This window comes from Canis lupus, chromosome 2, assembly GCF_003254725.2.
Source record: "Canis lupus dingo isolate Sandy chromosome 2, ASM325472v2, whole genome shotgun sequence".
Taxonomy (NCBI): Eukaryota; Metazoa; Chordata; class Mammalia; order Carnivora; family Canidae; genus Canis; species Canis lupus.
In genome coordinates this window covers 8,229,534-8,242,626 of record NC_064244.1, presented here as the reverse complement: position 1 = coordinate 8,242,626, position 13,093 = coordinate 8,229,534, and the positions used below count along the sequence as shown (strand labels likewise).

At 36.1% G+C, this 13,093-nt stretch overlaps 1 protein-coding gene across 1 annotated transcript in view; it reads left to right on the top strand.

Annotated features, from left to right (window-relative positions):
* Positions 1-5,626, top strand: part of OTUD1 (OTU deubiquitinase 1) — a 90,791-nt gene extending 85,165 nt beyond the window's left edge. The window contains exon 3 of the mRNA XM_035713917.2: positions 5,463-5,626. The gene's annotated coding sequence lies outside the window, so the exon portion shown is untranslated. The remainder of the gene's footprint in view (positions 1-5,462) is intronic.
* The last annotated feature ends 7,467 nt before the right edge of the window (positions 5,627-13,093 follow it).

Sequence of the window (13,093 nt, the reverse complement as noted above, 5' to 3'; positions counted from 1 at the left end):
CTACTTAACCATAAAATGTGGTTTATTGCATAGTGTCTCTTGGTATTATAGTCTTTCTGAAAAGAAGATTTTTCAATTGCAAATAAGACAATGATGTCTTTAAAACAAAAGAAGTATTTCCCAGTCTCCTTACTTGAAACACATGATTTTCATCAGCTCTTTTTCTCTCCTTAGCAGCAACCATTTGGAAAATGACAGACTCAACTCACACCACCAACATGCACTCTTCCCACTGTCTGCCTTCCTTCCAAGCCAACAGACACACTCCTACCTGCAAAGGAAATCTAATCAATGATCATCCTCCAATTGTCAGACCCTACCAGTGGCACATTCATCAGCATATGCATTACAGATGTCATAGGGTGTACCCAAATTGAGACAGGTGCCTTGTCTCTCTAGCTATTAAGAAGATCTCTGATATTAGACCTTGAGCTTCTTTGTCTCCCCCAACCTTTCCCCATCTTTAAAAAGCCCATAATGACACTAATTTTCAGGATGGTCATGAGTGTTAAAACAAATGATCAGGCTGGAGGCTTTTTTTGGTCACTATTTTAGACCAATCTCAGCACCTGGGGCTTTTCAAGGAGGGTTTTGAGGGTCTTAAAGCATGCTTACTATGCAAGTGGCACCCAGTGCCCTAATACACAGACTTCAGGCTTAAAACACAATACTTCAAGGTATTTCCTTCTGAGGTTGATTTTGTTCCTTATGAAAATTTTTTTTTTTTAAAGATTTTATTTATTTATTCATGATAGTTACACAGAGAGAGACAGAGAGGCAGAGACACAGGCAGAGGGAGAAGCAGGCTCCATGCAGGGAGCCCGACGTGGGACTCGATCCCGGGTCTCCAGGATCGCGCCCCAGGCCAAAGGCAGGCGCCAAACCACTGCGCCACCCAGGGATCCCTCCTTATGAAAATTTTGTTGCAAAAAAGAAAGTCAGGTTATGATGAATAATTGCATTTGATTTTTAGTATTGTTGTAAGGGACAAATGGAAACAAAGTGCTGTGTTCATTCTCTTCCTTCTTTTCAACTACAGGGTCTGTCAGATGGACTCTAATGAATGGTTTTACACTAGACTGCAAATTCCTTGTCTGCAAAATGAGGTTAATGACACTTCACAATGTTGATGAGACTGTTCAGTGAAACTATGATCTTAAAGTATCTGATACATAGTTGGTGCTCAATTAATATTAGTTCCCTTCTCTTCTGTTTAAACATTTTTTTGATTTTATTATATTTATTTTAAAATATACTTGCTATATTTAAATGTGTATTTGTTACAAAATAATATCAAATAATTCTTTTTCATAATCTTCTATATTTCCTTGTGTGCTTTTATACCTTGGCCTGAGTCAGTCTTTCAAGGAGGTACAAGTTACAGGCTTCCATGGGTAACCACCACTGTGATTCAGAATGGTTGCTCACTGACCCCGATGAGAGCACTGCGTGGGGCCAGGCAGTTCTGTTATGAATGCATGCATGTTGCGATTAAGTTTTCTTTCCAAGATAACATCGATCTACTTAGTAGTTTAGTCAAAATGGAACCTCATAGTCCTTGCAGCAGCATTCACTCCATCTTTCTGTGTATTTGTAATATCTATTATTCTACCTCTCTATACATTTGTTTCCAACTTCATATATTTACCACCCTGTTCTTGTTGGGAGAAGGTGGAGGAGAGAATTTTGATTCATTATGAACTTTTGAGAAACAATTTGTATTAAATGTCTAATTATTTGAACTTTTAAATGAGATGCTTTATTAAAATCCAGCTATATTATATCCGTAGGACCTATGCTAGCCATGGAAACTTCAGCCAACTTGCTATGCATTTATCTAACAGTACCGGGATGGATGGGCAATATAGTTATAAGGATCATATGGAGTTGCAATTTGAATTTTTAAGTGGGTCCCCACTTAAATGTCTGCTAAAGACCTCTGCCACACTTTTTTTTTTTTTTTTTTTAAGAAAAAGAATCATAGGATATTTGAGACAGAGTTTCTAGTACAGCTTTTTCTTAAGGAAGTTCATTGATTATCAAAGGGTAGAAAAAAGGAGGTTGCCAAAAGGTCGGAAAAAAAATGCCACTGCCTGTGTGTGGTCCTGTATGGATTGCATTTCCAAGCAGAGTGTTAGAATCTCCCCAGGCCTTGATGGAAACAGGGTCTGCCAGGAGCAAGAGAAGGTGGTGGGTGACCTTTAGGAAACTCCTTTGTAGAAAGCTCTCATCCTGGGATCCCTGGGTGGCTCAGTGGTTTAGCGCCTGCCTTTGGCCAGGGCATGATCCTGGAGACCCAGGATTGAGTCACACATCAGGCTCCCTGCATGGAGCCTGCTTCTCCCTCTGCCTGTGTCTCTGCTTCTCTCTCTCTCTGTGTCTCTCATGAATAAATAAAATCTTAAAAAAAAGAAAGCTCTCTGTTGGCAATTTGAACACCAATAAAAAATAAATTTATTATTAAAAAAGAAAAAAGCTCTCATCCTTAGGAAGATGAAGGTCTTTGTAACTATGCCTTGTGCAAAGTTTTTGGTAACTCCTAGTATTCAGCAACTGTTACACTTAGAAATACACTAACCACCAGTCCATAAATACTGGTTAAATACCAGTAAGAAAATGTGTGGAACAGAGAAGTAGAGTATCTAGTAGTAAAAAGCAAGTCTCAGGGTTAAAAGGACAGATTTCAGTACCATCACTTTACTAGTTGGGGGGGGGGGCGGTCCTGTATAAATTTTTTTATCCTCATTTTTTAACCTAAAAAAATGAAGATAATAATAGTTTTCAATTTATTGGGTAATGACTATCAAATGAAATAATGATTTCACATTACTTTACATAGTGTCAATATATATTAAGTTTTTTTAAAATTTTATTTATTTATTCATGAGAGACACACAGGGAGAGAGAGAGAGGCAGAGACACAGGCAGAGGGAGAAGCAGGCTCCATGCAGGGAGCCCGACGTGGGATTCGATCCCGGGTCTCCAGGGTCACACCCTGGGCTGAAGGCGGTGCTAAACCACTGAGACACCTGGGCTGCCCATATATTAAGTTTTAAATAAAAATCCAAACAAGTGTTTTTTTTTTGTAGTTTCAATTATTACATAAACATTTCATTAGACATTCATTCAGATACCTAGGTATGTGAATTCATGAAGATATAGAAACCATTTTTTACATAAATGGGATCAAATCATACATGCTATTCCATTATCTGATTTACTCACTTACATATATGTTATAAGATTTTCCAAGTCAAAAATAAAAACCTCTATCATCTTTTAAAATGGGTATAATGCATTTTGTTTAATGTATTTATCATAGTTTATATAACCATTTTCTTACATGTAACCTCAATTTGTGTCCATATTTTTTAATTAAAAATTTTGGAAAGGAAATCCTTAAGGGTGCTTTTTTTTTTTTTTTTAAAATACATGTTCACTTTTCTCTATAAGGTAAGTTCCAAAAAGCAAGATAACAGGATCCTTAAAACACTCTGATTTTAATTGAATTGATCCACTTTGAAAAAGTTGGTCATCTTTACTTGAGGCCGATCCAAATTGTGGCTTTGGTTATTTTCTCAAAATGTTCCTCCCTAACATATCACACATTCGTGTTTCATTTATTTTTTATTATATAAGTAATACATAATTTTGGGGTAAAAATCTATATAAATACAGCAAAACTATTTACAATGCCAATCCCCTTATAAACAAACCACTGCTATTAGTTTCTACACCAGTAAATGAAGATACTATATATAGACATACCATGGTCTAACCATGTTTCAAATTATGGACATATAAAACATTTCCAAATTTTTCACTTTTGCAAGTAAGATGCCAGTTAATATCTTTATACATGCTTGTTATGTGTGACTATGTCTCTAAAACAGATGAGGGTGGAGTTATAGGGCCAAATGTACACATGAATAAAGCTTTAATAAAAAGCTGCAAAATAACCTTACAATGAGTTTTACAAATCCTTATGTATGAAAATAGTCATCTCCCCACTCCTTTGTCAATAGGATGGCATCAGTTTAAAATAATTTTTGCCAATTTGATGGGTGAATAAAAATGCCATTTTAAACATATTTTAAACTAATAAATCAAATGATTTTCAAAGTTCAGTGTTCTTTCCACAGCTATTACTAATTTTCTATTGGGTTTCTTATTGACTGTTGCTTGTTTTATATGTATTTTTATATACCTATGAAGATGAGTGTGTCCACAGAGCAGTTCCTGCTCTTTTATATATGTTGCAAATATTTTTTCTAGTTTATAGTCTGATTTTTAGCTTTGTTTATATGATCTTTTCTTGTATGGTGTGTGTGTGTATGAATGTGTTGTCTAGTACAAGATAATAAACACATTTTTCCTTGAATTTTAAGTTTATATATTTTTAATAGCTTAGATATTAATCACATATCATGCAATTCTCTTGTTTAAAGTATACCATTCAGGGGTGCCTGGCTAGCTCAGTAGGAAAAGCATGTGACTCTTAATCTCAGGGTGGTGAATTCAAGCCCCATGTTGACTGTAGAGATACTTAAATAAAAACTTAAAAAAAAAAAAAAAACTTAAAAAAAGAAGTATACCATTCAGTAATTCCTGGCATACTCATAGAATTGTGCATCCATTACCACAACCAGTTCTAGAGCATTTTCATCAATCCAAAAAGAAACCCCATTTCCATCCCCTCATCACTCCTTTGTCTTCTCACCCAAGGCAAACGCTAATTTGTTTTTTGTTCCTGTATTGTTACCTATTCTGGACATGTATAAGTAGAGTCATGTTATATGCGGTCTTTTGTGACTGGCTTCTTTCATTTAACATAATGTTCTCACGTTCTAGCATAATGTTCTCAAAAACTTGAGAACATTAACATAATGTGTTATGTTGTAGCTTTATGTTTTTAGAGTTAGATCTTAAATCCATCTGGAATTTATTGATTTGTATAAGTTGAGTAAAAAATCATATATATTACTGATCTTTTAAAAAAGCATAGCCAGTTGTAACAATATTTAAGATTCAGTCCATCCTTTTGACACTAATCCAAAGTGTCTCCCCACCCACATGTATGGACTGGTGTCCGAACTCTTTATTCTTGTGCCTTTAATACATGACTTTAAGGGCTGTAGCTTTACAATATAGTTTTGCTATCTAGTAGGGCAAGTCTTCCCTCATTTTCCTTTTCCCAAAATTTTCTTGGTTTTATTTTTCCACATTTTCCCTTCCCTTGAAATTTTGGAATAAGCTTGTTGTGTTTCATCAAAATCCTACTTAAATTGTGATCAAAACATCATTTATATAGTATGAGTAGATCAATTTCTGAAGAAATTTCATCTTTATAATATTGGGGCTTCCTATATTTTAATGGAATTTATAGCTATATTTTTTATTCGTTAGACGGAATAGAGATATTCCACCTGGAATTAACTTTTTAATTTGTTATTGATATCTAGGAAGGTCACTGTGGTAGGAGCTGCAGAGGGAAGAGGAGAGTTTGATAAAAAGATAATGAGATCTGCTTTGATGCATTTTTCCTGAAAATGTTGATGAGAAATGAAGATGAAGATGCACACACCAAATGTTGCACCACTTATTTTGGTGACTTTTATTTATTTATTTATTTTTTTATTTTTTTAAATTTTTTTTTTATTTTTATTTATTTATGGTAGTCACAGAGAGAGAGAGAGAGAGAGAGAGAGAGAGGCAGAGACACAGGCAGAGGGAGAAGCAGGCTCCATGCACCGGGAGCCCGATGTGGGATTCGATCCCGGGTCTCCAGGATTGCGCCCTGGGCCAAAGGCAGGCGCCAAACCGCTGCGCCACCCAGGGATCCCCTATTTTGGTGACTTTTAAAGAATGGCAATGGGAAGACAGATGACCCATGAGACCTTTTGAAGGAGAATTTGGCGTTTGGACCAAGAATGTTTGAAACGATTAGATTTGAAAAGAGCAGAGCTTCTACCCTATAGTTGCAAATTTCTTTTTTTAATAAAGAGGAAACAAGGCACAATCAACTGTTTAATTTGACTTAGTTCATGTTGAGAGGCTATTGGAATAAATAATTCTTGAGCTCATGGCTGGCCATACTCTCTATAGCCTGCCCTTCTCTAAGATCTGGTTGCAGATTATTCCATTATCCTAGGTTTCAGCATGGCTCTAGGTGACTTGAATTTTCTAGGCAACCCATCTGGTTAAAGTGAGAATAAAAGTGGCCAGTTTCTCTTCTCTGTACACACAAACTCTTGTAAGATACCTGATTTCCCAGTTTTTCCTCCAATATCTCAGGAAACCCTCAGAGGCATCTCGGTGGATTTCTAAGCATTGTCTTCTTAGGTTTCTTACGGAACCTAACATCTCTCCCTCTCTGCCATGGTGACTTGATGCACTGTTCTCTCATGCCTGCCGTTAATGGGTAATATTAGCCATGTCCCATTTTTGTGTCCAGCACAGGGTCATGCTGCCTTTGAGTTGAGCCACACTGACTTTTGACATCTTGTGTCAAATATACTGAAGCAAATTCACCAAAGCTCTGCTGCATTCTCTACCAAAATGGGGAGACTCTTTCCTTTCTCTAAACACCATGTAACATTCTTTCCTAGCCAGAGAAGAGCTGTCTCAGGCTCTCAATAAATACCTTTCTGTACTGGATTGGGTAGCTGGATGTGCTAAATGACTGAATTGTGCCCAACATCTCCTTCTTCTCCAGTTGTCTAATTTTGTGTGGGGCCTAGACCTTGAACCAAGCTTGTGTATCAGCATCTTCAGTCTTGGTTTCATGCATACATAGACCTCTGGTGTCCCACCTCCAGGGCCTTCCAATAAGACCAGACCACCTGAGTCCTAGGATGGCTATAGTTTAGGTTCAAGCTGGAACCCCTTCTGCTCATCTAAGGAAATGATTCAGAATCATGCATTAAGTTTGAATCATCCTAGTAGGCTTGTGTCCATCTGCTCATACTTGTAAAGAAAGAGACAAATTATGGTTTTGGACATATGGCTTTTGCTACTAAACCTTATTGTCTTCTCTTAATGGTGAAAGTGATACACTGTTTAAAACTAAGGAATTATATAGCATGTGACTAAATGTACAATAAAATACTATAAAGGTTATATTGATAATTTGATGCTCAAACTAATGGAATAAGCATGAAGGCAGGAATGGATGGAGCATGAAGAAAATTGTGGCCATAAACCAAAAAAAGCCAAGTTTATTCCTTGATTCATCCTTTTGGGGGGGGGGGGTTAAGAGTGGCAGGAAGTTGTTGGAGAGGGTGCCTGGGTGGTCATTCCTCTTCTCAACCAGCAATGAGCCTTTTGGTAACTACTTTCCCAGTATTTGTCTCTGTCTTTACTTCAAAAGGATGAAGAGGTGTGGTGCCCTCAGCTACCCAAGCCTGCAGGACCTGCTGTGGACGACACTCATTATGACTTCTCTGGTTTGGATTTATCTGAGAACATAAGATGTAATTTTAGAGAGTACCACCTTGATGATTTTAAAGAGTTGTAAGAGTTGTGCAATAGTAGGAAGAGATAGAAAAGTGAGTGTCAGACATAGACCTGAGAAGCATGCTGCTCTGATTCAACTTGCTTTTAGGCAGGACTTCCAGTTGGTTGTCCATTCCAATCTAATGTATATCTCAAAGACTCCTGTGGTTACATATCCCCGTGTCTCACAGGCATTATTATTTAGGAAGAGTTTTCTGGGTAGCCCCGGTGGCGCAGTGGTTTAGCACCGCCTGCAGCCCAGGGCGTGATCCTGGAGACCCTGGATCAAGTCCCACATTAGGCTCTCTGCATGGAGCCTACTTCTCCCTCTGCCTGTGTCTCTGCCTCTCATTCTTTCTCTGTCTCTATGAATAAATAAATAAAATCTAAAAAAAAAAAAAGGAAGAGTTTTCTGACTTTTGAAGCCTAAGTCATATATTCTTGTTCCATCTACAGTGAAGATGACAAACAGTTATTGAGTCCTCCCTGCTCCAAATTGTTTGTGGAATGGAATGTAAAGTATAGAAGCACTAACGTGAGACAGACCTAAGTTTAAGCCCTGGCTTCACCATTTACTAGCTGTGTGACCTTGGACAAGTCATTTAACCTTTCCGAATCCTGCTTTTTGTAGCTCTACAGTGGAGATCTAAGGCCCATCTCAATGAGTAGTTAAATGAATTAAATGAAATGATAGATGTGAACATGGCTGGCATGCATTATGTGTTCAACAAATGTCCTTGACCTCTATGCTATTTTCAGATATGCCCTATGTCCAAGAAATTATTTTGCATTGATTCTGCTGCTTGTGTAGCAGGTGACATCAGCAAGGAAAGAGTTCATTACAATTAAGGAAGTCTTTGGAAATCAAGTTACAGCCCTGAAGATTGGACTGATATCCAGAAGATGGAATTATTTTGCAACCTAAGATTAGTTCAGTGAAAAAGATTAATGAGTCACATTATAGAATCAGCTCAAGCTAATGACAAATGAAAATGTTCTGGTTTTTAGCTGGAGTTGATTTAATAATATTTGTGCAATAACAGCATTAAATTCAAAGTCTGTTCTAGTGAATTGGCCTTTACCCAGAGCTTTCCTCTCAGAGGTGAGGTCATTCTCCTCATCTGATTGATTGCTTTGGGGGCAGCCCCCTTGATGGTGCAGTTCCAGGGCTGACAAGAAACCCTCCAATTCTCAGACACCTTGATCTTTCTCCTCTTTCTTGTTGATGTAACTATGAGGTGATTGAAGCTTTTATTTACCTATTTCCATGAATTAAGTCATCTGCAAGAATCATGGATGAAACAAGAATCAGGAATTAATACCTTAATTGGTATTAATTTTTCTGATTAACCCTGGCAGAAAGTACAGTCCCAGGGTAAGTTGTTTTGGGGGAAAAAGGTCAGAGCGGAGACCCAAGACCCTTGGGAAGAAGTGGGTAACGTACAGGGGCTGAGCAACTACCGGTGATGGGTTATATATTACTCCAAGCTGCCAGAACACTGTTTATGTGTTAGTTTGTATTTGGGTCAATTATGCCTTGTTTTGACATTACTGTTTCATATTTCTGTCATTCCCACGAGGCTATAAAAATCTTCAAGGGAAGGGAGCTTCCCTTTCATATCTGACTTTCCCTCAGAATGCCTTCCTTGTATCTAGCAGGCATTCAGTAAATGCCTGTTGAATGAATAAGTAAGTCAGTGGAAGTAAAGGGAATATTCAAAGTGAAGTGAAGAGGCATTGAAGAAAATCTGTTCTTTTTCCTTTTTTTAACCTCGGGCTGAATGTCATAATTCTCTGTTCATTTGTTGCTTCAGGTAAACTATCCTTTTGTGAAGTTTTTTCCATTTTCTGCCTACATTTAGGTCTCTCTGCCCCCTTCCTTTTCATCTTCTGGCCCATCACCTCCAATATATCTGAGCAGGCTCACCTTGCATGTGAATTCTATGGCTGTCTCTGCTGCTTTCTTCTCACTGAAATCCTAGAGTCCACTCTGATGGTATTCACGCTGACCAGGAAGAAATCCACCGTTTGACCCTAAAATCACACAAGCAAGAAATATTCAGGGATCATCATGCTTATGAAGTGTTTTATTTTTAAGTTCAAATTACAGTACAAAAATCAATTAATTCACTAATAGAAGCAACCAAATATCGAACACACCAGCTATATGCCAAGATGAGAAATAGTGTTGCCCAAGATATATACTGCAGGGGACTATTGAAAGCTCCTGGATGAGTAAAAATTCTGTTGCCCTGATCAATTTTTAAAAATTTTAAAATATTGGAATGGTTTTCTATTACAGAAAAATTCATTTCAATGTTTCTTTTATTGAAATGGATTGTGTTGGTTCATTCTTTTCTTTTCCTATGAGAGAACAATATATTCAGAAACTTTTTATATTTAAAATCTTTATCATGGGGTAATTGTATATTTCCATGCCGTTTTTAAGAAATAATACAGAGAGACCCAAGTACCTTTCATGCAGTTTCACCCAAAGGTAACATTTTTGCAAAACTACAATACAGTATCACAACAGGGGATTGACATTGATGTAGTCAAAACAGAGAATATTTCCATCACCACTAAGATCCTTCATATTGTTTTTTATAGCTATGTCCCCCTCCCACCGTGCACACCCCCTTCTTAATCGCTGGCAACGACTAATCTGCTCTCCAGCTCTATATGCTTGTCAGTTTCAAGATGGTTATATAAATGGTATCATACAGTCTGTAACCTTTTGGGATCGGCACTTTTCACTCAACATGATTCTCCAGAGATTCATTCACGTTGCTGTGTATCAGTAGTTCACTCCTCTTTAGTGCTATGGCATGGTTATATTGAAGTTTGTTTAACCGTCCATCTATTTCTAGTTTGGGTCTATTACAAATAAATCAACTATAAATATTTGTGTATAGGTTTTGCTGTGAACCAAAGTTTGCATTTCTCTGGCATAAATACTCAGGAATGTTGATTACTGGCTTGTATGGTAGTTGCATGTTTCATTTTTAGTTTTGCTTTTTTTTTTTAAAGAAACTACCAAACCATTTTCCAAAATGGCTATACCATTTTACATTCCTACTAACAATGTGTGAGTGATCAATTTCTTAGCTTTTGTGGCAGCATTTGGTGTTATTATTTTTTCTTTTAGCTATTCTGATATGTGTGTAGGGGTTTCTCATTATGGCTTTAATTTGCATTTCTCTAATGGCTAATGATGTCGAACACCTTTTTATATGCGTATTTGCCATTTTTATATCTTCTTTGGTGAAATGCTTCTTCATGTCTTTTGCTCATGTCCTACTTGGACTTTTAATTTTTTTTTTTTTAACCATTGAGTTTTGAAAGTCCTTTATATAGTCTAGATATTAGTCCCTTATCAAATATGTCATTTGCAAATTTCTCCCCCCCAAATTGTAGTTTGTCTTTCAATCCTCTTCAAGTCTTTCATTGAGCAAAAGGTTTTACATTTTATGAAGTCTCATTTATCAATTTTTACTTTATGGATTGTGTTTCTAGTGTCAAGTCTATGAAATCTTTACCTCAATCCTGAAGAATGTTTCCTATTTTTTTCTAAACAATTTACAGTTTTACATTTCAAGTTTGTGATACATATTTAGTTATTTTTCCTATAAAGTGTAAGACAGATTGAGTTTATTTTTTTGCCTGTGGATGTCCAATTTCTCCAGCACCATTTGTTGAAAAGGCTATCTTTTCTCCATTGAATTGCTTTTGTACCTTTGTTAAAAGTTAGTTTGGCATATTTGTGTGGTGCTATTTCCAGGTTCACTAGTCTGTTACATTGGTTTATGTGCATATTCCTCCACCAGTATCATCTTGTTTTGAGTACAATACCTGTACAGTATGTCCTGAAATCAGGAAGATGAGTTCCTCTTACTTTATTCCTCTTTTTCAGAATTATTTAGCTGTTCTAATACCTTTGCTTTTATATATAAGGTTTGATATGATCTTGTATAATATTTGCAAAAAATCTTACTGGAATTTTGATAGAAATTACATCAAATCAATCTACGGAGAAATGACACCTTTACTCTGTTAAGTCTTTCAATCCATGAACTCTATATATCTTTCCACTGATCTCAATCTACTCTGATTTCTCTCATCAATGTTATGTAGTTGTTACCATATAAGTCCCATACACGTTTTTTAGATTTACACTTTGTTTTAATTTTTTGAGAGGTTGTAAATGATATTGCATTTTCATATTAGGTATCTATGTGTTCGTTGCTTGTATTTACAAATACATTTGATTTTTCTCTACCTTTATTGAAAAATAATTGAGATACATCACTCTTTAAGTTTAAGGCATATAGCATGATGGTTTGTTTTATATATATTGTGAAATGGCTACCACAGTAAGTTCAGCTAACATCTATCTTCTCATGCAGATGCAATTAAAAAAGAGAAAAAAAAAGATTCTCTTCTTGTGGTAAGAACTCCTATAGTTTACTTTAACAACCTTCCTATATATCACACAGTAGGGTTAGCTATAGTCATCATGTTGCTCATTTCATATTTTGTGCTTATTTATCTTATAACTGGAAGTTTGTACCTTTTGATCACCTTCCTCCAATTTCCCCTCCCACCTTCTGCCTCCCCTAACCACAAGTCTGATATCTCTTTAATGAATTTGGTTTGTTTTTTTATAATTGATTTCTACATGTTTAGCTTATACCTAGTGACCTTGCTGAACTTGCTTACTAGTTCTAGGAGTCTTTTTTGTAGATTCTTTTGGTATTTATACATAAAAATCATATAATCTGCAAACACAGGCAGTTTTATTTCTTCCTTTCTGGTCTGTATGTCTCTCTCTCTCTCTCTCTCTTTTTTTGTCTAAATGCACTGGCTAGAACTTCTAAGCACTATGTTGAAAAAGACTGGCAAGAGCGAACATCCTCCTCTTCTCAATCTTAGGAAAGCTTTCAGTCTTTTACCAGTAATTATAAGGCTGGCTCTGGATTATTTTTAGATGTTCTTAATCATGTAGAGAAAGTTTCTCTCTATTCCCAGTATTCTGAGGGCTTTTACCATGAACATGTGTTAAATTTTGTCAGTGCATTTTCTTTGTCAATTAATATAATCATGTAAATTTTTTCTTTAGTCTGTTATTATTGTGAAATATGTAGGTTGATTTAAAAATATTGAACTAGCCATACTTTTCTAGAATAAACCCATTTGGTTACAGTACCTAATTCTTTTTATATATTACTATTTACTAACATTTTGCATCTATATTAATGCAGTATATTATTCTCTAGTTTTATTTGTACTATCTTTGTCTGGTTATGGTACTAGGGTAATACTAGCTTCATAAATATGTTGGGAAGCATTCTCACATTTTCTATTATCTGGAAGATTGTGTACAATTGATGTTAAATCTTCTTTAAAAAAAAAAAAAACTTCTTTAAAAGTTTGGAGAGGAACACCTAGGTGGCTCAGTGGTTGAGCATCTGTCTTTGGCTCAGGTCATGATTCTGGAGTCCCGGAATGGGGAGTGAATCCTTCCATTAAAAAAAATAATAATAATAAAATAAAAGTTTGGTAGAATTCTTCAGTGAAGTTTCTAGATCTGGAAATTTCT